Source organism: Salmo trutta, chromosome 34 (genome assembly GCF_901001165.1).
Source record: "Salmo trutta chromosome 34, fSalTru1.1, whole genome shotgun sequence".
Lineage (NCBI taxonomy): Eukaryota > Metazoa > Chordata > Actinopteri > Salmoniformes > Salmonidae > Salmo > Salmo trutta.
Window position 1 is genome coordinate 28,403,842 of NC_042990.1, and position 24,733 is coordinate 28,428,574.

Sequence of the window (24,733 nt, forward strand, 5' to 3'; positions counted from 1 at the left end):
AATTGAAATAAATTCATTAGGCCTTAATCTATGGATTTCACAACTGGGAATACAGATATGTATCTGTTGGTCACAGATACTATAAGAAAAGGTAGGGATGTGGATAAAAAAAACAGTCAGTATCTGGTGTGACCAAGATTTGCCTCAGGCATCGCGACACATCTCATTCACATAGAGTTGATCAGGCTGTGGAAAGTTGTCCCACTCCTCTTCAATGGATGTGCGAAGTTGCTGGATATTGACAGGAACTGGAACATGCTATCATACACGTCAATCCAGACCATACCGAACATGCTCAGTGGGTGACATGTCTGGTGAGTGTGAAGGCCATGGAAACACTGGGACATTTTCAGCTTCCAGGAATTGTGTACAGATCCTTGAGACATGGGGCCGTGCATTATCATGCTGAAACATGAGGTGATGGGAGCAGATGAATGGCCTCACGATCTCATCACTGTATCTCTGTGCATTCAAATTTCCATCGATAAAATGCAATTGTGTTCGTTGTCTGTAGCTTATGCCTGCCCATACCATAACCCCACCGCCACCATGGGGCACTCTGTTCACAACGTTGACATCAGCAAACCGCTCGCCCACATGACACCATACACGTGGTCTGCGGATGTGAGGCCAGTTAGATGTACTGCCAAAATCTCTAAAACAATGTTGGAGGTGGCTTATGATAGACAAATGAACATGCAATTCTCTGGCATCACCTCTGGTGGACATTCCTGCAGTCAGCATGGCAATTACACACTCCCTCAAAGCTTGAGACATCTGTGGCACCAGTGTAATGATCTTGCTGTTTTATCCGCTTATTGATATGCCACACTTGTCATATTATCTTGGCAAAGGAGAAATGGTCACTAACAGGGACCAACACTTTACATGTTGCATTTCTATTTTTGATCAGTGTATATAATAAATATATAATAAATGTATATAATAAATTACCCGAAAATCAGTTATAACCACCTGCTCAAATACTTTTATCCCCGGTAAAAAACTTCATGGTTGGTTTGTAAATAAGACTATGGCTAACAGTAGGCCTACCCTAGCATACCTCAAGACAAATAGAAATAGACCAGCCACATTTTGATTTCACTTGAAACTTTCATGTGAGCACTCATTGTCAAAAAGTTGTTTAACATTTGGAGAATAAACTTTTGCATTGCGTCCTCCAACACTCAAGTTGTTTGGCACAATTTGTCCTTCCTATCCTGGTCCAAATACAGGAGGGATTCAAAATGAAATATTTATTCAATTTTCATAATCTACTTCACCTCCTTAAGTCTTTAAACATCTATTCCCTCGTCATGAAGCCATAATGATTTATCTGCAAGCCTAATGGGTACCAAACTGCACAAGAAGACACCGGTAAGCAGAATGTACTAGCCCGAGCCAGTGAAAGGGTTCTAATACCAAGGCTGTTTAATGTTGGTCCTGGAGGGCCGAAACACTTCTGGTTATCATCCTCTCCATCTAATAATGGAATAATTCAGACCTGCAACACCAGCTGAGCATAGCAGTGGGAAGTAGGGGTGCTGAGGTCACTAAAGCACCCCCTGATCACAGATTGTTTTTTAAAGTAATATAAAAAATGTAAATCCCCACTAAATTAGTGCACTGGGCCTTTATTACACCTGTATGAGCAGAGGAAAATAGTCAGAGCAGTGAGAAAAACGTTGATTCATTGTCATCACATAGATATTTGGAGTTGAAATGATGTGGAAACGATGTTGATTTAGCCAGTTTTTGCCCAGTGGGCAGGCTTTTAAAAACGTGAATTATACGTACAACAGATGCGTCCTGCTAAAACAGAGACTGAGTGTTGCTTTGTAGCTAGACTGTGACTTTGTTGTTTGCCCAGTGTGGTCTGTAAACTGGTATTTAGGTTCGGGGCTGCTGTGACAACAAACTCGGAGAGGAACGGTGACCGCCGAACGACCCCGAGTTTCCTTTTGGGGGTCAACTGTGTGTTTCTAATCCAATCCGCATCACCCCTGGTACCGAGGGTTCTGGCGGGGTTGTAGCTAGCGCAAGAGAAAGTTCAGCGGTTCCAACGGGCTCATGCAGGCTACATAACTAATGAACATAATGAAAGGAGAGGATAGGGCTCTATAGACAGATGGAAAGAACTGCTGGGTTAATATGGTAAAAAGGCATTTTGAATTCAATTGTATATAAGTGTAGCCTACATATAACCTAAACAGACATTGATATGTATATAATAGCATGCATAATAGTTGTAGAGTAGTTGCCAAACATACGTTGACTAGTATAGGCTATAGTAGTAGACCTAGTGAAACAATAACCATAGTAATATCTGACAGTTTGTCCTAATTGTGAAACATTATTTCATTAAAAAATATATACATTTTCAATTTAACCATGGATCAATACTGAAGAATTAAGACTGTCGAATTAATGTTGCAAGAGCAAAGTTTTATTCCAAATATTATTGGAAATTATATTTTCTATTTTGGACACTTCGTTTTGATGAACCTAGAACATTATAATATATAAATAAGATATATTTTGTCAAACTACAAATAAATGAATAAAACCTTGTTTGTGGACTAATATCGTGCAGCCGACTTTGTCTTTAGCTACAGGACTCTCTGGCATGCACAATTACGTTGACATGTTTTACAATCAACATCGGCATACATTTCTTTTCCAATAGGCCTATGTTATTATTTGTCATTTATTCCGTGTTCTTCGTGCATTTTTGGCTTTTTAAACAAGTCCATACAAGTAATCGCGTTAATGATTTCGCACGCAAAGGCCTGAACCGTGACCCAAAGGCCTGAACCTAGAGATCTCTATCCTCATGGCAGAAAGAAGGTAAATAGAATAGCCTACCAAAGGTAATTGTGTTGATATTAATTACATTTCGAAAGGTTCGAGACCAAAACAAGGACCAATGTTTATTAGAACGGTATGGCTACTATTTGAAAGGATATTGGACGTAGGCTATTTGTCGAATTTAATATCATAGAAAAGTCCCTAATATTGTAAATATTTGAATACATTGTATTTCTATTATTTCAAATAAAAAATGTGAAGCAAGGAATATAATTGTATTTTAAATCGTGTAAGACTATTATGTTATTTTGTATATGTCACAGGCTCAACCTTGGTCTAGCATGTTATCGTAAGGATGTTCTTTATGTAGGCCGTCATTGTAAATACGAATTTGTTCATAACTGACTTGTCTAGTTAAATAAAGGTTAAATAAAAATACAAAAAAAAAAAAAAGTAACATTCACGAGTGAAAACGAGTGGCGTATAAGTAGGCAAAAGTATGAGCAGCAAAAACGACAATTAAGTTAATTGACTATTGGGAACTTTTGGTCACAAATATGAACCATTGTAGGAAAAGTGTGCTATAGGAAAATAGCATAGGCCTATATGTATAGGTCTAAATAGCATACAGTGTATATACTTTGACTGTGCACAGCCTAGGGCCTAAAAGAGTTGGTAGTCGTGTTTGAATGAGGCTGGACTACGGACCAACATGACTGGCTTGCTCTATCACCCAACACAAATACCAAACCCCTGATCAACACTGCTTTTTACATCTATGACTATTTACACAGAAACACTATTCAGGAATAAGGGTGTCCTTTTGGGAATTTAACCTTACAAAAAGGATCAATGGGACCACACTAATGGCTTTTATGATTATTTACACAGAAACAACCCTTCTATTCAGGAATAAGGGTGTCTTTATGGCTTTTACCCTCACAAGAAGGTTAAATGGGACCACAAAATGCCCTTGTCAAATCAAACAATCCCGAATATTTGGTCCAAAACTGACCAAATGTTCCCGTAATTTCAAACCAGTAAGGACAATGTGAAATAAAAACAGATAATCTATCATTAGAAATAACAAAAAATGACCCAAACTCCACTGAATAAATACAATAGCATGACTTATGAATCTAGTCCCATTGGCCTCTGCAATCTGCGGGGAGTGCAAGTAAGCGGCCCCATGCAGTCTGGCGGCTGATACCAGCTCTCAAAGTCTCAGATCGGAATTAGAGGTTCATCCATGTTTCTCAAACGTCAAATTTCGAAGTTGTCCCAAACTTCAAATGTCGAAGTGTTTAAGGTTAGTCATTAACTCCAAATGGTTAAGGTAAGGGTTAAGGTTTGGGAATCTTAAAAAAAAATAAAACAACTTCCTATTGTTGGATTTGAAGTTGTAACCTTAGAAATCAGAGGCAGGTGCTTATGTCCATATGCCATGCACACATTGACCTAAAAATAGAGATTTTAATTTAAAGATCTATTGCCTACATTTGAACACTTAATTTTCCAATTATCAATGAAAACATGTCTGCTAGCTGGCAATAGGCCTATTTTATTTCTTTGATGTTTTCATTCCTGGTGTGCAAGGTGCGAGTCGATCCTGCCATAAAAGGAAGAGCTCGAGGTTGAAATCGAGTCATGATTAATGGATCCCATGCTGTTTTGTGACAGCTTGAAACTCATCAAATTCATGCAAATCCTTTGCTATGCCACTTTACAACAGCAGATAACCAAATATGCATGGTTGCAATCCAAATTCAAAAGACACAAGCAAAAAGTCAGGTCGATTTGAGAGTGGTGATGTTGATCAATTACGAAGCCTACTGTTCTGGTTCATTTTCATATCATTTTCATATATTTCTTTTCCTCTCGAAGCTATTGAAATGAGGAACAATAGAGGTGTTAGTAGGAGCCCACATGTATAAAAATAACACACACTGAACACAGTCAACATTTGGGAGGCTAAGCACATAGACCTAGCAAAGTCCGTTGCTTTTTGAAACACTGCATTTTTAACCTTGTTTTGAGAACCTAATGGAAAATATTGGCGTGCATGTGTGTGTGTGTGTGTGTGTGTGTGTGTGTGTGTGTGTGTGTGTGTGTTTGTGTTTCAGCTCCTGACTTTATTACTGACTTTATACACACCATCATTATGACAGATGCTTCTTGCGTAATAATGACACCTTGTGAATTACCTCAACATAATTATATTACTCTGTATGTTATTTATTGGACATACATTGCATTCGAAAAGTATTCAGACCCCTTGACTTTTTCCACACTTTGTTAAGTTACAGCCTTATTCTAAAATTTATAAAATTGATGTTTTTTTCTCAAAAATCTACACACAATACCCATAATGCTGAAGCAAGAACAGGTTTTTAGACATTTTTGCAAATGCATTAAAAAAATGAAATAGCAAATTTACATAAGTAGTCAGACCCTTTACTCAGTATTTTGTTGAAGCACCTTTGGCATCAATTCCAGCTGCAAGTCTTCTTGGGTATGACGCTACAGGCTTGGCACACCTATATTTGGGGGAGTTTCTCCCATTCTTCTCTGCAGATCTTCTCAAGCTCTGTCAGGTTGGATTGGCAGCGTCGCTGCACAGCAATTTGCCGGTCTCTCCAGAGATGTCCGATCGGGTTCAAATCCGGGCTCTGGCTGGGCCACTCAATGACATTCAGAGACTTGTCCCGAAGCTACTCCTGCATTGTCTTGGCTGTGTGCTTCGGGTTGTTGTCCTGTTGGAAGGTGAACCTTCGCCCCAGTCTGAGGTCCTGAGCGCTCTGGAGATGGTTTTCATCTAGGATCTCTCTGTACTTTTCTCTGTTCATCTTTCCCTCAATCCTGACTAGTCTCCCAGTCCCTGCCGCTGAAAAACATCCCCACGGCATAGTACTGCCACCACCATGCTTCACCGTAGGGATGGTGCCAGGTTTCCACCAGTCGTGACGCTTGGCCAACAGGCCAAAGAGTTCAATCTTGGTTTCATCAGACCAGAGAATCTTGTTTCTCATGGTCTGAGAGTCCTTTAGGTTCCTTTTGGCATACTCCAAGCGGGCTGTCATGTGCTTTTTACTGAGGAGTGGCATCTGTCTGGCTGCAGAGATGATTGTCCTTCTGGAAGGTTCTCCCATCTCCACAGAGGAACTCTGGTGCTCTGTCAGAGTGACCATCAGGTTCTTGGTCACCTCCCTGACCAAAGCCCTTCTTACCCGATTGCTCAGTTTGGCCGGGCGGCCAGCTCTAGGAAGAGTCTTGGTGGTTCCAAACTTCTTCCATTTAAGAATGATGGAGACCACTGTCTTCTTGGGGACTTTCAATGCTGCAGAAATGTTTGGTACCCTTCCCCAGATCTTTGCCTCAACACAATCCTGTCTCGGAGCTCTACAGGCAATTCTTTCGACCTCAGGGCTTGGTTTTTGCTCTGACATTTTGCACTGTCTGTCACGGTTGTCGCCGGTGAAAGAGGACCAAAATGCAGCAGGTACGTGTATGCTCATTTTGACTTTTATTTAACTATCAAAAGAACACTCCAAAACAACAAAACACGAAAACGAACGAACAACAAAACAGTCTGGCAAAGCCTAGGGCTGAACACAGAACAATCACCCACAAATCACAAACACAAACACACCCTTATATATGGGACTCTCAATCAAAGGCAGATAGACAACACCTGCCTTCAACTGAGAGTCCCAACACCAATTAACCAACATAGAAACACACTCACCAGATTAGACATAGAAATACATAAACATAGACTATAAACCAAAACCCTGGAAATACTAAATCAAACCCCCCTTTGAACAAACACACCACCCTGAACCACATAAAACAAATACCCTCTGTCACGCCCTGACCAAACTACAAAACAATTAACCTTATATACTGGCCAGGACGTGACACTGTCAACTGTGGGATCTTATATAGACAGGTGTGTGCCTTTCCAAATCATATCCAGTCTATTGAATTTACCACAGATGTTGTAGAAACATCTCAAGGATGATCAATGGAAACAGGATGTACCTGAGCTCAATTTCTAGTCTCATAGCAAATGGTCTGAATACTTATGTAAATAAGGAATTTCTTTTTTATTTTTATTTGCTAACATTTCTAAAAAAAACTTTTTTCGCATTGTCATTACAGGGTATTGTGTGTAGATTGATGAGAAAAAATGATTTAATCAATTTTAGAATAAGGCTGTAACGTAGCAAAATGTGTAAAAAGTCAAGGGGTGTGAATGCTTTCCGAATGCACTGTAAGTCTCAAATAAATCAAATGACATAGGCCTGCATATGTCCTGTAATTTCCCTCCTCAATGTGGACCGGGCATCCGGAAGGACATGACTCCCATCGCACACTGTTAGCACTTGGCACATTGCAGTATTTACATTGCAGTATTTACATTGCAGTATTTACATTGCAATATTTACTGGTATGTGTATTGCCACAACCAAGTCACTGCCCATGTTTCTTCTATTTATTTTCTAGAAGCTATTGAAATGAGGAACAATAGAGGTGTTAGTACCAGCCCACATGTATTAAAATAACACACCATGATAACACACACTGAACATTTGGGAGGCAAAGCACAAATAGGCCTAATGCTGCATTTGTGTATGTGTGTGTGTGTGTATGTGTGTGTGTGTGTGTGTGTGTGTGTGTGTGTGTGTGTGTGTGTGTGTGTGTGTGTGTGTGTGTGTGTGTGTGTGTGTGTGTGGGAGTGTGTGTGTGCGTGTGTGTGTGTGTGTGTGTGTGTGTGTGTGTGTGTGTGTGTGTGTGTGTGTGTGTGTGTGTGTGTGTGTGTATTCTAAAATGTATTAAATTGTTGGTTTTTCTCATCAATCTACACACAATACCCCATAATGCTGACTCAAGAACAGGCTTTAATTTTTTCAAATGCTTAAAATCCCAAAAATGAAATATGACATACACGTAAGTATTCAGACCCTTTAATAACCCAGTATTTACATTGCAGTATTTACATTGCAGTATTTACATTGCAGTATTTACATTGCAATATTTACTGGTATGTGTATTGCCACAACCAAGTCACTGCCCATGTTTCTTCTATTTATTTTCTAGAAGCTATTGAAATGAGGAATAATAGAGGTGTTAGTACCAGCCCACATGTATCAAAATAACACACCATGATAACACACACCATTATCCTAGAAACCCTAGACACACTCCAATCTGCATTCCGCCCTAACAGATCCACAGATCTCTATTGCCAGGACAACAATGTCTCCCTCAGCGTGATCTATACAAAAGAGATGATTGTGGACTACAGGAAAAGGAGGACCGATCACACCCCCATTCTCAGCGACGGGGCTGTTGTGGAGCAGGTTGAGAGCTTCAAATTCCTTGGTGTCAACATCACCAACAAACTAACATGGTCCAAGCACACCAAGACAGTCGTGAAGAGGGCACGACAAAACCTATTGTCCCTCAGGAGACTGAAAAGATTAGGCATGGGTCCTCAGATCCCCAAAAGGTTCTACAGCTGCACCATCGAGAGCATCCTGACTGATTGTATCACTGCCTGGTATGGCAACTGCCCGGCCTCCGACCGCAAGGCACTACAGAGGGTAATGCGTACGGCCCAGTACATCACTGGGGCCAAGCTCCTGCCATCCAGGGCATCTATACCAGGCGGTGTCAGAGGAAGGCCCTAAAAATTGTCAAAGATTTCATTTGATTTGATTTGAACCCAATCAATATTTGGGAGTCTAATCACAAGTAGGCCTAGGGAAGTCTGTTGTTTGTTGAAACACACTGCATGTGTGTGTGTGTGTGTGTGTGTGTGTACACTTGCATGTGTGTGTGTGTGTGTGTGTGTGTGTGTGTGTGTGTGTGTGTGTGTGTGTGTGTGTGTGTGTGTGTGTGTGTGTGTGTGTGTGTGTGTGTGTGTGTGTGTGTGTGTGTTTCAGCACTTGACTTTTTTGCTGACTTTATACACTCCAGTAATTATGACAGACACTTCTTGCGTTATAATGGCACCTTAGGAATTACCTCAACATATTTACATTTCCCTGCAGGTCATATATTGGACACAGGCCTACGTCTGTCCTGTATTGTTGCTGCTCAATGTGAACAGGAGATCTGGAAGAACATGACTCCGATTGCACACCGTTGGCACTTGGCACATTGGAGTGTTTACATTGCAATACTTACTTGTATGTGTATTGCCACAACCAAGTCACTGCCCATGTTCAACCTGGGATCTGGGGCATCCTTTCTGACTGGTCTTTTCCCAGCACTCTGTCATCAGATCGAGATGACACACCTCTCTGGTACCTTGAGGAGCCTGACAGACACAATGATAATGACAGGGCCAAGGGGCGCATTTGTGTCAATATCATCCTCTCGATGTTTTAATCAATGGCCTTTCTTTTTGTCCATTCAATAAGCCAGCAGCTCGATAAGGTTGTCATCGCAAATGACAATGATGTTAGCGCTCTCATCCCCTCCATGGATAAACATGCCTTTATTATGCCAATAATGCTTCCCCGAGACAGGGGTAATGCGATCACTGCTGCATGCATTGAGAGTGTTTTAGTGGAACGCTTAAAGCCCTATGCTGGAGACATAGTGCCGTTGGACTTTGGACATGAAAAACCTTCCCACTGGGCACACACTGGAGGAATCAACGTTGTTTGCAAGTCATTTCAATTCAATTACGTTGAACAAACGTGGAATAGAAGTTGAATTGACGTCTGTGCCCAGTTGGTTAAGCTACACTCGATGAAAAAAAGGTTCTAGATTGAACTAAAAAGGGTTCTATGCTTGCTTCATATATGTGTTTTACTTGCTATACTTTATTTACTTTGCCACTATGGCCTTTTTTTTGCCTTTACCTCCCTTATCTCACATCATTTGCTCACGTTGTATATAGTCTTATTTTTTTTCTACTGCATCATTGATTGTATGTTGTTTTACTCCATGTGTAACTCTGTGTTTTTGTATGTTGTCGAACTGCTTTGCTTTATCTTGGCCAGGTCGCAATTGTAAATGAGAACTTGTTCTCAACTTGCCTACCTGGTTAAATAAAGGTGAAATAGATAAATAAAATAAAATATGGCACCCCTTAAGGTTCTATATTGATCCAAAATTGGTTCCATATCCAAGGGTTATATATGGAACCAATGTTGGTTCAGTGAAGAAGCACCCCTGGGGTTCTGATCAAAGAACTCCCCAAAAAAGGGTTATATATAGAACCTTTAGGGGTGCCATACATGAAGCAAGTATATATAACCCTTTTTGGTTCTATCCAAAACCTTTTTTCTAAGAGTGTATTTTAGTGTAGCCCATTCTTATGGTCGGGTCATTCTCATAGGTTTATAAGCTTGCAATGCTCTTACATAAAAATAACACTATTGTAACAGCCTCTATGAGCCCTTGTGTCTTACTTTCCACTGGTCTCCTTTGTCATTAAAGAACCTCTCTGTGCCATATTTCTTTAACAAAGTTTTTTTTCTTGACTTCTTGAGTGTTTCTGAGCTATAATATCTGGTGATCTTGACCCATGGAGTTGCTGGATTAATAGCAAATGAGTTAGTTTGGCTTGGCTAGGTAGTTAAGTAGCTAGCTGGCTATTCAATAATTTGATGCATCAATATAGCACTGGCTTTTTTTCACCTACTCTGATAACCTGGTCTCAAAGCATTTCGTATTATTCTGTACATAAATCCGAGACTCCATTTACTATGATGAGTTACATTTTGTATGCTATGTATTCATTTGTGGATGTCCATCACACATTTTGTGTGATATGTTACAAATTACAATTTGTATTATATGTTACAAAATTGCAAAATGTACACTTGTAAATGTTCTTGTTTTTGAAAGATAAGCACATTTTTTTCATTAAAATAACATCAAACTGATCAGAAATACAGTGTAGACATTGTTAATGTTGTAAATGACTATTGTAGCTGGATTTTTTATAGAATATCTACATCAGCGTACAGAGGCCCATTATTAGCAACCATCACTCCTGTGTTCCAATGGCACGTTGTGTTAGCTAATCCAAGTTTATCATTTTAAAAGGCTAATTGATCATTAGAAAACCATTTTGCAATTATGTTAACAAAGCTGAAAACTGTTGTTCTGATTAAAGAAGCAATAAAACTGGCCTTCTTTAGACTAGTTGAGTATCTGGAGCATCAGCATTTGTGGGTTTGATTACAGGCTCAAAATGGACAGAAACAAAGAACTATCTTCTGAAACTTGTCAGTCTATTCTTGATCTGAGAAATGAAGGCTATTCCATGCAAGAAATTACCAAGAAACTGAAGATCTCGTACAACCCTGTGCACTACTCCCTTCACAGAAAAGCGCAAACTGGCTCTAACCAGAATAGGAGTGGGAGGCCCCGGTGCACAACTGAGCAAGAGGACAAGTACATTAGAGTGTTTAGTTTGAGAAACAGATGCCTCACAAGTCCTAAACTGGAAGCTTCATTAAATAGTACCCGCAAAACACCAGTCTCAATTTCAACAGTGAAGAGGCGACTCCAGGATGCTGGCCTTCTAGGCAGAGTTGCAAAGAAAACGCCATATCTCAGACTGGCCAATAAAAAGAAAAGATTAAGATGAGCAAAAGAACACAGACACTGGACAGAGGAACTCTGCCTAGAACACCAGCATCCTGGAGTCGCCTCTTCACTGTTGAAGAGTCAACTCCAGTTTTCAGCTGTGCTAAAATAATTGCAAAATGGTTTTCTAATGATCAATTAGCCTTTAAAATTATAAACTTGGATTAGTTAACACAACATGTAATTGGAACACAGGAGTGATGGTTGCTGATAATAGGCCTCTGTAAGCCTATGTAGATATTCCATAAAAAATCTGCCATTTCCAGCTACAAAATTCATTTACAGCATTAACAATGTCTACACTGTATTTCTGATCAATTTTATGTTATTTTAATGGAGAAAAAATGTGCTTTTCTTTCAAAAACAAGGACATTTCTAAGTGACCCCAAACTTTTGAACGGTAGTGTACATTCTAAATGCATGATATGTTATGAATTCTTGCTAGGTGGCTAGCGTTAGCTAGTCTTGGGGTTAGGGTTAGGGGTTAGGGTTAAGTTTAGGAGTTAGGTTTAATGGTTAAAGTTAGGTTCAGGGTTAGGGGAAGGGTTAGCTGAAAGGATTATGGTTAAGGTTAGGTTTAGGGGAAGGATTAGCTAAACGTGTTAATATTAGGGTTAGGGGAAGGCTTAGCTAACATGCTAAGTAGTTAAAAAGTAGTAAGTAGTTGAAAAGTAGCTAATTATCTAAAAGGCTAAAGTTGTCCGTGATGAGATTCAAATTCGCAACCTTTGGGTTGCTAGACGTTCATGCTATAAACCCACCCATCAATCCCGACCAACTACCCTACTTTCGTTTTTGCCTTAAATAAACATCTGTCTTATGTAGACATACCAAACAAAATATATCGTACTAATTTGAGTGTCCCAGATTTAGGTTTACTATGTTACATCTAGTCTATGAGACCAGGCTGACCATGGTTTCATGAATGATGTGGACTATGGTGTGAGGGGTTGAGAGAGGCCTGCCTCATAGTGGACTATTTCCTGACTACTGCCGAGGTGTGGCGGTCTTTCTGGCACTTATAGCTGCCGAAGCATTACTCAGATGGATGCTACACTTCAGTAGGGGACTATCTAGCTTACATACAGAGGAGGAGGAAACAACAGACGAGGTGCCTGATGAAGAGCTCCAAGTCTGGGCCTGTCTAAGTAACTGGTGCTGCTCCCTCCTCTTAAACTACTGCCCAGCCTTTCTGAACTGCCTGATGAAGAGCTCAGAGTCTGGACCTGTCTAAGTAACTGGTGCTGCTCCCTCCTCTTAAACTACTGCCCAGCCTTTCTGAACTGCCTGATGAAGAGCTCAGAGTCTGGACCTGTCTAAGTAACTGGTGCTGCTCCCTCTTCTTAAACTACTGCCCAGCCTTTCTGAACTGCCTGATGAAGAGCTCAGAGTCTGGACCTGTCTAAGTAACTGGTACTGCTCCCTCCTCTTAAACTACTGCCCAGCCTTTCTGAACTGCCTGATGAAGAGCTCAGAGTCTGGACCTGTCTAACTGGTGCTGCTCCCTCCTCTTAAACTACTGCCCAGCCTTTCTGAACTGCCTGATGAAGAGCTCAGAGTCTGGACCTGTCTAAGTAACTGGTGCTGCTCCCTCCTCTTAAACTACTGCCCAGCCTTTCTGAACTGCCTGATGAAGAGCTCAGAGTCTGGACCTGTCTAAGTAACTGGTGCTGCTCCCTCCTCTTAAACTACTGCCCAGCCTTTCTGAACTGCCTGATGAAGAGCTCAGAGTCTGGACCTGTCTAAGTAACTGGTGCTGCTCCCTCCTCTTAAACTACTGCCCAGCCTTTCTGAACTGCCTGATGAAGAGCTCAGAGTCTGGACCTGTCTAAGTAACTGGTGCTGCTCCCTCCTCTTAAACTACTGCCCAGCCTTTCTGAACTGCCTGATGAAGAGCTCAGAGTCTGGACCTGTCTAAGTAACTGGTGCTGCTCCCTCCTCTTAAACTACTGCCCAGCCTTTCTGAACTGCCTGATGAAGAGCTCAGAGTCTGGACCTGTCTAACTGGTGCTGCTCCCTCCTCTTAAACTACTGCCCAGCCTTTCTGAACTGCCTGATGAACAACACCTTATCATCTGAATCTGTGGAAGACCATCGCCCAAGACCTGACAGATCTCTACATTTGTTTTGTTTGTTTTTACAGGGTCTTTGAGATTCTCTTTAATGAAAAGCGCTATAAAAATAGTAATAATAATAATAATTATTATTATTATATTGATGAGAGATCCAAATTTGAACACTTGGTCGTACATGGCAAGACAAAGGGCCTGCACCGTTTGCGCCACAATAAACATTTCCACAAGATGTCATAGAGGCAAAAGCACTTTAATACACATGTTCTGACCCGTAAACAACGTGCTGAAAAACCCTTTTCATGTGCTCTGCTCAAATAGATAGTAACAGACACAAGCATATAATACATAATCAACCTCCTAACTGATAAAACTCAGTGTCCAATCAAGTATAGCCTACATGAAAGTGTGGCATATCATGCAAACCTCACACAGTACATTCAGACTGACACACAACACCAGGATAGCAGGCTACAAACACAGGCCAGAAACACATGTTTGAACATGATTCAGTAGGTATTCTAAGAATGTACCAGCAGTGATTCCATATGACTTCTCCTCGCTGAATGTGACGTAAAACACAACTTCAAGTGCAACCAACTGTCTGTGTCAGTGATGCCTTTTTCGATGAATCAATTTGATACACAGGTATTTGTTTAGTACAGCTTGTTATGTAACAATGGTACTACACTCTGCAGCTTTTGACCTGGGAGAGTATAGCACTACTCTACACATGAACGTACTAGTGGAATACAAATCTGACAAATTTGAACTCACAACTTCATAGGCTGGTTAGATGTTTTACCCTGTTCAAACCACAAATGACACAACCTATTCTCCAAATACAAAGCCAACCCTTGGCACAACTGCAGTAATAGAATTAGGGTAGAGCCAGGACTAAAGTAACAAGGGGTGAAAGTAGCACGCCCATTTTCTCAAATAAGACAGAAGCTACAATGAGGTAGTGTAGTCAGCATGTTCCTAATGCGGAAGACGAGCTCCCTGCAGAAACACAGCCCAGTCCGACCATGTTTCTCCCAGTTATCACCAAAAGGTGGTTTTGAGCGATGTACAGTAAGTTTTAAAAAACGGACTCGGACATGTTTTTCTGTTGTAGAGTTTTGTTTAGTCGTTTAAGGTTCCAAACAGGTCATTTTCTTACCCCATTTAGTGACTAAATGACAGCGTAGATTTCAAGTATCATGCTGGCTAGTCGTGGGTGTTTGTCTGGGAGAAGAGACGGGTGAGACGAAAGTAGCACAATGATAACTGATGACATGGAATAAAATAAAATATAAGTTTAAGTGACAGGCCAATGTCTCCTCTAGTTCATATTGCTTGTATAATGTTAGCAAAATATCAACAAGTGACTGAATGTTTCAAAATGATATATGACATCACTAGAATGGCATTTTCTACAAGAAATCTGCTTCCAGAAATAAAAGCTTCTCCCAAGTGGGTGTAACACCTACTCCTGTTGCCTGCTGCACTGCTGCTTGGATTCCACCTGGTGATCTGTTCACTGTCTGCCCTGGTTGTCTCCTCCTACCTTCACCCCCCCCCCCCCCCACCCCCCCCCCCCTCTCTCCTGAGCTTTTGCTCCTCCAGCACACAGGCACTGTTGGGGCGAGTGACTCTGAACTTTCAATGTCTAGCCCCAAGTCGTGATATATTTTTTTTTAATCTTGTGCATTTTGCTATTTCACTATTTGCCTGCTTTGTTGACTACGAACTTTCTTTACCCAGCCGTGGGACAGGCTATGTTTGTTCCCACACTCAGGACTCTGACTCTTTATTGGTTACACGGTCTTTTGGCCTCCCATCTCATTCTAATCACCTCTAATCACCGCTTGTATTCATGTTACCTGATGAAATTGCTGTACAATAGGATCTTGTTGCCACCTGATGCACATTCAGATGTCATAAATCAGCACTGCAGAGCTCTCCCTGTACTATGCCGTGCCTTGATTGTATTACTGTTGATGATATCTGGAAATGTGCATGTACACCCTGGCCCATCATCTACTGTTGCTAGCCCCAATTCTGACTTGTGCTCTGATATCTGCTTCACTGATTTCTGCTCTCGTAAAAGCCTTGGTTTTCTGCACTTTAACACTAGAAGCTTATTACCTAAAATGGATCAATTGAAAGTGTGGGTTCACAGCTCCAATCCAGATGTGTTGGTCATTACTGAGACGTGGTTAAGAAAGAGTGTTTTGAATACTGATGTTAACCTTTCTGGTTATAACCTTTTTCGGCAAGACATCATCCAAAGGTGGGGGAGTGGCAATCTTTACCAAGGATCACCTTCAGTGCTCGGTTGTCTCCACCAAGTCTGTCCCTAAACAATTTGATTTGCTGCTTTTAAGCATGAAACTTTCAAATAGCTCTTTGTTGACTTTTGCTGGGTGCTATCGTCCTCCATCGACACCGGCCTCTACCCTATCTGCCCTAAGCTCTCTCCTGGCCCCTTACACTAAGTCTGAATTTGTCCTGCTAGGTGACCTAAATTTGGAAATGCTTAAACCACCTGACCAAGTCCTAAAGCAATGGGACTCCCTAAATCTTTCTCAGATTATTACCAATCCCACAAGGTATGACTCCACACACCCAGAAAAGGCTACTCTTCTCGATGTTATCCTCACAAATAATCCTGATAGGTATCAGTCTGGGGTTTTCTGTAATGACCTTAGTGATCACTGTTTTACAGCCTGTGTTCGTAATGGCTGCACAGTGAAACGACTTGTCCTGATTTGTCATAGATGCTTGCTAAAAAACTTTAATGAGCAAGCCCTCCTTCATGAACTGGCCTCTGTAAAATGGTATAGAATCAGCTTGATCCCCTCTGTCGAAGACGGTTGGACTTTCCTTTTTGATATTTTCAGTGGTATTGTTAAATTAGAATTAAAATTGGAATTAAAAACAGGTTCAACCCCTGGTTCAACCGTGATCTTGGAGAGTTACTCCACCTCAAGAATTGCATTTGGTGAAAGGCTCGGCACACACATACTCAGGCTGACTAGCTCTCGTTCAGGCAAATGAGAAATAAGTGCACTCAGGCTATCCGGAAGGCCAAAGTTAGTTACTTTAAGGAGCAGTTCTCTCTCTGTGGGTCTAACCCCAAGAAGTTCTGGAAAACGGTTAAAGACCTGGAGAATAAACCCTCCTCCTCACAGCTGCCCATGTCCCTTAATGTTGATGATGTGGTTGTTACTGACAAGAAGCACGTGGCTGAGCTCTTCAATCACCACTTCATTAAGTCAGGATTCCTATTTGACTCAGCCATGCCTCCTTGCCCGTCCAACATTTCCTCATCTCCCACCCCTTCTAATGTGACTATCCCCGATGCTTATTACATTTTACATTTAAGTCATTTAGCAGACGCTCTTATCCAGAGCGACTTACAAATTGGTGCATTCACCTTAAGATATCCAGTGGAACAACCACTTTACACTAGTGCATCTAAATCTTTTGGGGGGGGGGTTAGAAGGATTACTTTATCCTATCCCAGGTATTCCTTAAAGAGGTGGGGTTTCAGGTGTCTCCGGAAGGTGGTGATTGACTCCGCTGTCCTGGCGTCGTGAGGGAGCTTGTTCCACCATTGGGGTGCCAGAGCAGCGAACAGTTTTGACTGGGCTGAGCGGGAACTGTGCTTCCTCAGAGGTAGGGAGGCGAGCAGGCCAGAGGTGGATGAACGCAGTGCCCTTGTTTGGGTGTAGGGACTGATCAGAGCCTGAAGGTACGGAGGTGCCGTTCCCCTCACAGCTCCGTAGGCAAGCACCATGGACTTGTAGCGGATGCTTATGCCTCATTTTCCCCTGCCCCGCTACAAAGTTTCTCCCTGCAGGCAGTCACTGAGTCCGAGGTGCTAAAGGAGCTCCTGAAACTTGACCACAAAAAGACATCTGGGTCAGATGGTTTAGACCCTTTCTTCTTTAAGGTTGCTGCCCCTATCATCGCCAAGCCTATCTCCAACCTTTTTAACCTGTCTCTCCTTTCTGGGGAGGTTCCCATTTCTTGGAAGGCAGCCACGGTTCATCCTTTATTTAAAGGGGGAGATCAAGCTGATCCTAACTGTTAAAGGCTTCTTCTATTTTTCACTGTTTATCAAAAGCATTGGAAGAACTTGTCAATAATCAACTTTCTTGATGTCTATAGTATTCTCTCCGGTATGAAATCTAGTTTCCGCTCAGGTTATGTCACTTCAACATTTACATTTTAGTCATTTAGCAGACACTCTTATCCAGAGCAACTTACAGTAGTGAATGCATACATTTCATACATTTTTTTCTCTCCATTTTCTTTCTTTTCGTATTGGCCCCCCATGGGAATCGAACCCACAACCCTGGCGTTGCAAACACCATGCATTGCAAACACCACGCTCTACCAACTGAGCTACAAGGAAGGCCACCTTGAAGATCCTCAATGATGTCACCATTACCCTTGATTCTAAGCAATGTTGTGCTGCTATTTTTATTGACTTGGCCAAAGATTTTGATACGGTAGACCATTCCATTCTTGTGGGCCGGCTAAGGAGTATTAGTGTCTCTGAGGGGTCATTGGCCTGGTTTGCTAACTACCTCTCTCAAAGAGTGCAGTGTATAAAGTCAGAAAATCTGTTGTCTCAGCCACTGCCTGTCACCAAGGGAGTACCCCAATGCTCGATCCTAGGCCCCACGCTCTTTTCAATTTACATCAACAACATAGCTGATGTAGTAGGAAGCTCTCTCATCCATTTATATGCAGATTATACAGTCTTATACTAGCTGGCTCTCCCCGGATTTTGTGTTAAATGCTCTACAACAAAGCTTCCTTAGTGTCCAACAAGCTTTCTCTATCCTTAACCTTGTTCTGAACACCTCCAAAACAAAGGTCATGTGGTTAAGTAAGAAGAATGCTCCTCTCCCCACAGGTGTGATTACTACCTCTGATGGTTTAGAGCCTGAGGTAGTCACCTCATACAAGTACTTGGTAGTTTGGCTAGATGGTACACTGTCCTTCTCTCAGCACATATCAAAGCTGCAGGCTGAAGTTAAATCTAGACTTGGTTTCCTCTATCGTAATCGCTCCTCTTTCACCCCAGCTGCCAAACTAACCCTGATTCGGATGACCATCCTACCCATGCTAGATTACGGAGACATCATTTATAGATCGGCAGGTAAGGGTGCTCTCGAGCGGCTAGATGTTCTTTACCATTTGGCCATCAGATTTGCCACCAATGCTCCTTATAGGACACATCACTGCACTCTATAATCCTCTGTAAACTGGTCATCTCTGTATACCAGTCGCAAGACCCACTGGTTGATGCTTATTTATAAAACCCTCTTAGGCCTCACTCCCCCCTATCTGAGATATCTACTGCAGCCCTCATCCTCCACATACAACACCTGTTCTGCCAGTCATATTCTGTTAAAGGTCCCCAAAGCACACACATCCCTGGGTTGGTCATCTTTTCAGTTCACTGCAGCTAGCGACTGGAACGAGCTGCAACAAACACTCAAATTGGCCAGTTTTATCTCAATCTCTTCATTCAAAGACTCAATCATGGACACTCTTACTCTGACAGTCTGACAGTTGTGGCTGCTTTGCGTGATGTATTGTTGTCTCTACCTATTTTGCCCTTTGTGCTGTTGTTTGTGTCCAATAATGTTTGTACCACGTTTTGTGTTGCTACCATGTTGTTGTCATGTTGTGTTGCTACCATGCTGTGTTGTCATGTGTTGCTGCCTTGCTATGTTGTTGTCTTAGGTTTCTCTTCATGTAGTGTTGTGTTGTCTCTCTTGTCGTGATGTGTGTTTTGTCCTACATTTATATTTTATTTTTTATTTTTAATCCCAGGCCCTGTCCCCGCAGGAGGCCTTTTGCCTTTTGGTAGGCCGTCATTGTAAATAAGAATTTGCTCTTGACTAACTTGCCTAGTTAAATATAGGTTAAATAAATAAAATAATTATGCCTTAATCAATTGACTTGATGGATCAGCTTCTCACATAAGCTTTTATCGACAGGTTAGTGGTTAAAAATATCTTTAATTACCTCGTCAAGCCATGGAAATGTGATGAGCCTCATGAGTTTACCATTTGTGAAGAGAATAAAAATGTTTATTTTATCAAGTGACAAGGAGCGCGCATGACAAGGACATCTGGAGTGCACCTGATTGGTAGGACTAAGTATGAATAGTCATTGAAAATGGTGAGAAACATCCTTCTACATGACCATTATAGTGAGATTAAAAAAGTATGGTTAAAATGTCTATTATGTGACCCATTTTAGTCTGATTAATATTGTCATGCAAAATATTGTGGTTGCGCAACACTGGATGTTGAGACATGGTTCACTTTCATACATTTCAAAACATATAGCAATAATTATTCAAATCGACACAAACATTAAATGATGTCATATAGTACATTTGTAAAGTAAAGAGCATTACAAACCAGAAGCTTGGAGATCAGACAGATATTGTGTACTTCTCCTCAGCTGTTACTTCAGTCCCAAGGCTGTGTTACTCCCGCCCCACCAGTAGGTACAACAGTAACGTAGCGGTAGTTCTGTTCTCAGTCTATTTCACTTCAACTCATTTACCCTACAACTGAAATAACAGTTGCTAATGGTAGAGGACATATATAAGTTGTTTGTCAAGACAACTAGTAGTCGCTCAAGTAGCCCCTAGTGGACAGTTTAGCTTCCACATTTCCCCCGGTCCAAACGTAATCTGGAACCTGCAGAATCGGCACCTCTTGGTGTGTTCCATAAGACAATGGGCTGAAATTTCAACACCATAGATCAGCGGTGGGCAACCCTGGTCCTTCAAGTTTTTGATTTAACTGACCTGGAAGACCAAGTGTGTTGAATTTAGGCAATCACTGAACATATCAATTAGCTAAGTAGCTCAGTGTGGTGCCTAGTTGGGACAAAATCCTGAAGTACTTGTGGTACTCCTGTAACAGGGTTGCCTACCCCTTCCATAGATTAACCACGTAGCCTGGACAATAGTCCAATCTCTTTGTCCACTCTCGCTGTCTCAGTATCCCCCAAGTAGTACATACGTTATTTTATATTTACTCTTTTAGAATGAATTTAACCTATCCGAGTTAGGACATGTATATCGTCTTTGGTATATGTAGACCATTGTTGCCACGAGGTAAGGGTTCTTTAACTCCCAGAGGACACTGTTGAAGAGGCGGGAGAAGAGGTGGAAGGGGCAGAGAGGGACTTCTCAGACTCGGCATTGTCTGCTTTCACCAGGCAGTTATCCCCCAGGTCTGACACAGTGGCTTGTTGGGCAGCTATCCCCCAGGTCTGACACATTGTCTGCTTTCACCAGGCAGCTATCCCCCAGGTCTGACACATTGTCTGCTTTCACCAGGCAGCTATCCCCCAGGTCTGACACATTGTCTGCTTTCACCAGGCAGCTATCCCCCAGGTCTGACACATTGTCTGCTTTCACCAGGCAGCTATCCCCCAGGTCTGACACATTGTCTGCTTTCACCAGGCAGCTATCCCCCAGGTCTGACACAGTGGCTTGTTGGGCAGCAGGCCTTCCTTCTCGCACTTCTTCTGTTTCATCCGGCAATTCTGGAACCACATTTTGACCTGAGTCTCGTTTAGCTGAAACGCTGTGGCGATCTCCACGCACCGGTCCCAGGTCAGGTACTTGTTGAAGATGAGCTCTTTCTCAAGCGCGGTGATCTTTCTGTGTAATCATCCTATCCTGCCAAACTGATTCCAAACCTGCTTTCTTATTTGTATGTAGAGTTTATGGGGAGGGCCGGTGGGGTAAGTAACTGATCTTGACTCAGGTCTTGGTAGTGGTGGTCAGCTAATGAAGAGGTCCCTACGTAGTCACATCACATAGCCTAGTCTAGTTGTCTCCCTACTGAATTTGAATTGTGGGAAATACAAATAAAAAATGTAGAAGAAAAGACAATCGAGTTAGACATTTTTCAAGTACAAAAATCCAGAGAAAAATAGTGAATCAAACCCAGAACGAGTCAGAGAACTGTCAGTGCCAGAGGAGAGGAGTGAGTGGCAAACTGTTCCTGATGGTGATGCTAATCCCGCCAGTTCAGCGTCACCACCGGCACCTCCACTAGCTAGTAGACCTACACGCGAGTCAGATTCAGCCGGAGGTGGAGAAGTTATATACAGATATTGTGATATTTGTTCTACTGCTACATTGACTCACCTTGGAGAGTGCTGTCCATTTCACCACCATAGATAGTAGACTACTTGGCTGCTACATTGACTCACCTTGGAGAGTGCTGTCCATTTCACCACCATAGATAGGAGCCTACTTGGCTGCTACATTGACTCACCTTGGAGAGTGCTGTCCATTTCACCACCATAGATAGGAGCCTACTTGGCTGCTACATTGAGTCACCTTGGAGAGTGCTGTCCATTTCACCACCATAGATAGTAGCCTACTTGGCTGCTACATTGACTCACCTTGGAGAGTGCTGTCCATTTCACCACCATAGATAGTAGCCTACTTGGCTGCTACATTGACTCACCTTGGAGAGTGCTGTCCATTTCACCACCATAGATAGAAGCCTACTTGGCTGCTACATTGACTCACCTTGGAGAGTGCTGTCCATTTCACCACCATAGATAGTAGCCTACTTGGCTGCTACATTGACTCACCTTGGAGAGTGCTGTCCATTTCACCACCATAGATAGTAGCCTACTTGGCTGCTACATTGACTCACCTTGGAGAGTGCTGTCCATTTCACCACCATAGATAGTAGCCTACTTGGCTGCTACATTGAGTCACCTTGGAGAGTGCTGTCCATTTCACCACCATAGATAGGAGCCTACTTGGCTGCTACATTGACTCACCTTGGAGAGTGCTGTCCATTTCACCACCATAGATAGTAGCCTACTTGGCTGCTACATTGAGTCACCTTGGAGAGTGCTGTCCATTTCACCACCATAGATAGAAGCCTACTTGGCTGCTACATTGACTCACCTTGGAGAGTGCTGTCCATTTCACCACCATAGATAGTAGTCTACTTGGCTGCTACATTGACTCACCTTGGAGAGTGCTGTCCATTTCACCACCATAGATAGTAGCCTACTTGGCTGCTACATTGTGTTTGACACTTTTTTTTTCTCAATTGAATGATTTCCTTATTTGAACTGTAACTCAGTAAAATCATTGAAATTGTTGTATGTAGCATTTATACTTTCTTTCAGTATATTACTTTACACTTGGAGTTATGACTTTGTGGCTACATTCCTATCCATACCCAATACAGAGATGTGTTGCATCAATCTGCAGACACCTGTCCCCTTCTGCATGACACTCACCTGTCTTCGGCGGGTTCCTCTTCGCTTTCATCCTGTCGAAGGTCTGTGAGTTGGAGGCTCTCTCTGACAGGGGCGAGCAGCACGCGTCAAGGTGGGCCGCGTGCAGGGATGACAGCGGGTTCGAGCACCCATTGAATGGACGCAGGTTGGCCTGCTCGTGCCCGCCACCGTAGGTAGCATGAGCGCAATGAAGCTGACCAAGGGCCGCGCCCCGTAACCTTGGTGATGTTGCGGTACCATGGATGAGGAAACGTTCCTGGAGTACATTAACCGGGCGCACTGGGGGAACCCCGCGAACGACTCCACATCCTGGTTCAGTGCTTAATGGTTGTGGGTGGTACAGAAGCCCTGGCGTCCATAACCTGAGATGCAGGCCGGATGGGCACCGTAGGCTAAACCCAGAGAGCTGGTAGGAGTCTGGTAGGACTATGTCTGTGAGGGATGCCATCTCTACTGGGCATGAAGCGCGCATCTGCCCCACAGTTGTTCTAATGACCGCGCACGACTAGAAAGTTGTAATTCCGTGATCCGAGTGGAATGACCTCAATGAGCAGGACCTGCCATCGCCGCTCATCACTGAGTAATCTAAGGAGATACTCATTGTAGTATCGTCTCAGCAGGACTGAGAGACAGTCCACAACAGGCCTGGTCTTCTGATGACTTTGTATCTGTCTCACCCTGGGTAACCATATCACCTTTACCGTTATCAATGAAACGGTGGGCAGTCACGTGGCCCGGGTCAGCCAGTGAGGTGCTCGGCTGTGCCCCCTTAGCGTGACAGATTTTGAGTGGATCTTTAAATTCCAAGCGCTCGTCGATCAAGGTGACGAGCTTAACCACTCATTTATTGGCGGAGCAAACAATGAGCCGGGAGGCAGACGACGGTGGATGGCGCTCAGGTCCCATGTAGAGCGGGGAACAGCAAACAAGGCTTCTGCTAAGCTGCCCTGCTCGAATGACTGTCAGGAGAAGAGTTATATACGACTCCCCTCCACAAACAAAACAACTACTAATAGGATTTCAGTGTGCTGTAGGTAATGTGGCATTTCAAGATGAACAAAGGGGAATATGAAAATAGAACTGAATGTATTGAGAAAGAGAAGAAAGAGAGAAAGATAAGAAAGAGAGAGAGAGAGAGAGAGAGAGAGAGAGAGAGAGAGAGTTTAGTATCCAGAGTTGCTCAGTCTATGCTGACAGACCATGGTTAAATTGTTCTAGGTTCCCCTGCTACCCATATGTCAGGATCAAGAGAGTGCCATCCCTGTAATATCAGTCATTTTGTCGACATTATAAAGGAAATGAATTCGAGCACAGCTTTTGAAAAACCTTTCAAGAATCCTTAAATACACTCAATCGGGATAAATATCAATTTATTAATACACTATTGCGTGTGATGTTGTCAGTCAATAGTGTCAGCTGGTTGGCATGGAGACGTGAGTCTGGTGCACCAGTCACTCTCAACTGCACCTTACCACGGCCATATGATTCAACATACATGATGTTGTTTCGCTCGATTGCGGACTGTACATCTAAGTCGTTTTAAGTGTTATCTGCATTGATAGAGGGACAGAGAGGCATTGTAGGGTTTTTATTTCATTGAGGCAGGCTCGCTGAGCCACATGTAGAGATTCGAAGACCACAAGAATTGACCCATCAAAAAGAATCAGTGACACAATATTAATAGCATTGCGCCAAAAGCCAGCATGCAGTGTGTCATTTTACGCTCACTCCTTTTCATTATGTAGAATGATCAGTTGATTTAATAACGGGATATGGGTGTTGTACGGCTCTTACAGCCTGAGGAGTAACTGCTGCTTCATCATCCTGTTATGAGGCCATTTGACAAATTAATGGTGATTACATTTTATGTTGCAGAGAAAAGGGGAAGCTGTAGGGGGACTGGTGCTCTCATTCCTGGGGCTATATGCTCGCTC

The 24,733-nt window shown here is 42.5% G+C and overlaps 1 pseudogene; it reads right to left on the reverse strand.

The window, feature by feature from the left end:
* Positions 1-20,742: 20,742 nt before the first annotated feature.
* On the reverse strand, positions 20,743-23,400 carry LOC115173238 (homeobox protein Hox-A1a-like; annotated as a pseudogene).
* Between the last annotated feature and the right edge of the window lie 1,333 nt (positions 23,401-24,733).